Genomic DNA, 5,089 nt, shown 5'->3' on the forward strand with positions numbered 1-5,089 from the left:
CCCCCACTGCGATGGAAAGATCAGGTGGAGAAGGACTTGGCTTCACTTGGCGTTTCCAATTGGCGTCAGTTGGCACAGAGGAGAAACGACTGGCGTGCTTTGCTGAACTCGGCCAAAATCGCTTAGGCGGTTACAGCGCCAAAAAAGAAGAAGAAGAAGAATAATCTGAGATTTGCCTGTGTGAACGGGCTGATTAAAAAACGGGCTTTGATTGAGATTATATTTATATGTAAACCTACTTTTATATTATTCAAGCAAGTCTGGCTCAATTTGTATTTGGTTTCATTCATCCATTAATTTAGCCAATTTTAATTGGTAGCATGGACAACAGAATACACACACAAACAAATTTTCGGTCATGGACACAAAGTGCAATTTATAAATACATAATAAATTAAATTATTTTTTTCAACATTTTTTCCCCTTTTTGGGCAGTTTTCTTTCCCGTCCGAATTTATCGTTATAGATACGGAGCTTAATAAACGGCCGGAACGCGACTTTTTATTAAAAATGTACATTTGTTGAATGCGGCAGTATGAACACGCTTCGAAAAATCAATGTTCGAAATTGCTAAATGAGCATTTAAAGTTCAGCATGAACGCTTTAGAATATTATTATTGAATACACTTTATTAATAACAACGATGCTTCAAATATTTAATACAAAAAACATTATTTAATATTTGGATAATATTAACGATTACTAAATAATGAGAAAAAACGATAAAGATCATTATTGTTTTAGTGGGATAGAATTGGATATACATACATATGTACTTTACATAATCATTATACACGAAAAAACGAATGTACCTAAATTCAGATTAGTCTCAAACTTAATTTAGTAAATAGTCTACTATTCGGATTAATGCATACTTACGTATGTACAGTACCTAATTCTTCGTAAAACAAGCTGGAATTAAATTCTTTTAAGAAAAAATGGTAATAATTACTTCTAAAAGACGCTTTAGGCAATAAATAAATATTTAATATGCTTTAAATATTTTTCAAACATGTTTATTATTGACTTATTGTTTCAAAGTTCATTGGTTTAGTCAAAAATATCACTACTTTGGTTTTAGCATTCGCTAATTTTCTAAGATAAGCTCGATATTTGCTCGTTTCTGGATTATCCACCTAACATCGAGACGGAAAAGGGAAAAGAAAAATGGTTTTATTCTGAAAACGGTGTCGTAAGTGTCCTATTATTGTATGTGGTAAACTTTTAACGGCTAAAACTATATTAAGGGGTTTCGCAAGGCACCATAAAAGTCATATTATGAATTTGCATAGTATTAACAAATAGTTAGTTGTAGTTTTAGGTCTTCTTGACCATTTATGTAAGTTTTTGAAGTTTTCGATATACATCAATACGACACTTACGACATCGTTGTGTACATATGTATCTTGATTTCGGGCTCGTGCTTAATTTTGCCTTATAAAAATGGTCAGTGAAAACCATTTAATATCGCCGAAATTAACTTATGAATCATTTAATTTAGTCGCAAATTTACAATTATTACATAAAGTTATGACACCATATTTATCGTGAAATCAAGTACAAAATCTGACACTCATACCAACCTTATGTATATCGACTGCTGAGTGGAAGATCGACCTATTTTGACAGCCCTATCTCAAACAATTTTTCAAGAACGCCCTATTTCAGAATTTTATTGAAAAACACCCTATCTCAGAATTTGTTTGAGAACGCCCTATCTCACGTCAAAATGTAGTGAAAATGTGCTGATACAGGGCGTTTTTGAAACGAATTCTGAAATAGGGGGTTCTTAAACAGTTTTTTGAGATAGAGCGTTTTCGCGCTAGCTGCCGGGATAGGTCGATCATCCATGGCAACCAAATCAGGGATGTTCTATCTTCCGGTGGAACTACCGACTTCCGGTTTTTTTAATTAGACATACTTACATGTTTTCACTACAGATTCGGATTCTTAGGATAAAAATACTTACGTGTTTAAAACTTTTTTCTCGGAAGTACCTTTTTCAGCCGCTAAATGACCTTCGAACTTTAAATCGTCCTGGACTCCTTAAATGAGTGAAAATTAAATAAAAACCAAGTCAGATTTTGAGGACGAAAGTGACGGAAACTTTTTTCTGAAATGGACTTTCGATTAAAATAATTCACTATCGGTCGAAATCGGACCAATAAATAGAGCATTCCCGACTTGACAATTCATATTCTCAAGAAGGGACAACTCGTTATAATTGTGGCGAAAGTGCGCAACAGGGGCGTGCCCTCTCTTTTTCCCTAGTACGTTTTTTGATTTCATGAAAAGAGAAGGCACGCCCCTGTTGCGCACTTTCGCCACAATTATAACGAGTTGTCCCTTCTTGTTATCTACGTTCTTTGGTACCGAAATATTTATTTTTCTAATAAAAGCGCACATGTGGGTGTTTCCATCGGAAGGTCTACCGCGAAAAAAAAAATAAAAGTTATATATCTAACGTATTTATGGGCCAATTTGTCTGCTTCTTTAAATATATACTGGCTATATAAGTAGAAACACTTTTGCGTAAAATGGTTTGCTAGGTGGCGCGAAGGTTGAGATATTTCGAAAACCCATTGCCCGATTGGTTCGATTTTGGCGTATGTATGTAGTTGAAACATAATAAATCATAGATTTCCAAAAAATTTGTCCTTAATTGGCGCTAAAGTCAAGATGTATGGTATATTCGACATAAACTGCATGTTTTATTTGCGTTAAAAATTCATTTAAAAGCAATATCCACAAAAATATAAGGATGTAAATGTATGTCATGTGACGTTTCACACTTGGGGTTATAAAAGACAATTGAAATAAGTTGCATTAATTCTGAAAACTCTAAAAACAACTAGAATTCCTCCAAATCATACTAAAACTAGTTTCATGAAAAGAGCCATCCACAATTCGCGGTGTTTTGCGATTTTGTAAGAAACGAAAAAATCAACTTCCATTTTTTGGTCACGTAATGACACTCTCTTTAATTGTTTATATTTAAGGACCATGTTGTTCGATTGTTTTAATTTTTCGGTTAAATATAGATCTCATTGAAACGTACGACTGTCACGTATGCGACGTATGGAAATACCCATATGCCAAAATATGGGAATGTAGGAGCCAATAGAGGTTTAGCCAATAGAGCTTTTTTTAGCCGATATCATAAAAATTTCTGTAATGTAATTTTTTTACATGAAATAAATATCAAGGGCTTATATTCAAACTCTCTATCTGTGATATTAGAACCCATCTGGGGCTTACCTGTCATCACTGTCACGCGTTGTAAAGGGTCAGCATTAATATCACCGATGACAGTTAAGTCTCAGGTGGATTTTTATATCAAAATCTCATTTTTGTGAAAAGTGCTGATAGAGGGTATTGAATATAAGCCCTCGATATGATGGCGAAGGTTTAATGTAGAGAATCGGGTACCGAAAAGGAAGTATTGGGTACCGAAATCTTTTTGAAGTATTGGGTACCGAGTTTGGGTACCGACAATCCAGCACATCACTAGCACTCACTTTGCCATTGCCTGCCGAGGGGCGACCGCTATTAGAAAAACCTCATATTTACTTCCACTTTATTATACCAAAATTTAATGGGCTGCAAAACTGCATACCCATATTTGATACCCGCGCGCACTTGTGCACAAGGGTATTATAACTTTGTTCACATAACGGTTGTTTGTAACAGGCAAAACGAATGGAGATAGATATAGACAAATGTATACATAAATGATCAGAATGAAAAGAATAAAAATTGAGATATCTTAACGAAAATTAGTACGTGCACTTCTTTCTGGCGTAGGACGAATAGTATTGAAAATGGACAAAATCGGACAATAACCACGTCTACCTCTTATATAACGGTAATTTTCAGAAATACGAAAACTGCGATATTTTAGTAACTACTGAAGATTATTCACTCAAAATTGATATTTACAATAATTTTTAGACGAAAAATAAGCATATTATAAATTTTTGGAAAATGGGCGCAGCCACGCCCACCTATGGTTACATGTGTTTATCTTGGCAACCGCTGCACCAATTTCTTCCAAACTTGGCACAGTTATTAGCCTTGCTGCAGCATACCAAATGGCCGATGGATTTTTAAAATTGGACAATAACCACGCCCACATCCCAAATAACGGTAATTTGGAGAAATACGAAATCTTCGATAAATCAGTAAATATTAAAGCTAATTGATTCAAAATTGATGCTTGCAACAATTCTTTGCCAAGAAATACATTTATGGTAAAATTTTGGAAAGTGGGCGTGGCGCCGCCCACTTATGATCACATATATGTATCTCGGTAACCGTTCTACCAATTTCTACCAAACTCGGTATGGTTATTGTGCTTGCCACATAAAAGCAAAACGTTTAAAATTATTGAAATCGGACTAAAATTGAGGCCGCTTTTCATATAACGGTAAATTTCAAAAATGCTTGAAACTTCAATATTTCCAATTTCAAGGACGCTAATTTACTCAAAATTGATACACCCCGGCTTACCATGTAGCGGTAGCTTTCGGAAAGGTGAAAATCATATATTTAATACTTGCGCCGGATATTTAATGTTCGGCTCTGCCCGAACTTAGACTTTCTTACTTGTTTTTTTTTTTTAATTCTGAATTGAATTTTGGAAATTTTAATGAATTTGTTAAAATACATATCGAGCCCTAACCGCCAAAATAACGTAAGCGACATTTTTTTCAAAATTTTCTTTTTGATGCAGAAATGCATCTAGATGCTCTAGGAATATTTCTGCATCAAAAAGAAAATTTTGAAAAAAATGTCTCTTACGTTATTTTAGCGGTTAGGGCTCGATATGTATAAATCTTATAACAGAATATATATATAACATAATAAAAAACTAAACAAAAACTGTTTAATATTTCTACCATGTTTCTATAAATGGACTAAAAAGCAGGGTTCGTATTTGCACACACATGCGCAGCACATCCTAACATTTTACGCTCACACACGTGTGCTGTGCATATAAAAAATTAAAAACTTGCTCACATCACATGTGTGTGCTGTTTGGTAAAAAGCACGGGCACATGTGTGTACTTTATTTTTATTAATATAAAGC

The sequence above is a fragment of the Rhagoletis zephyria genome, unplaced genomic scaffold (assembly GCF_001687245.7).
Source record: "Rhagoletis zephyria isolate East Lansing unplaced genomic scaffold, Rhagoletis_zephyria_1.1 Rzeph_scaffold_00022, whole genome shotgun sequence".
NCBI lineage: Eukaryota > Metazoa > Arthropoda > Insecta > Diptera > Tephritidae > Rhagoletis > Rhagoletis zephyria.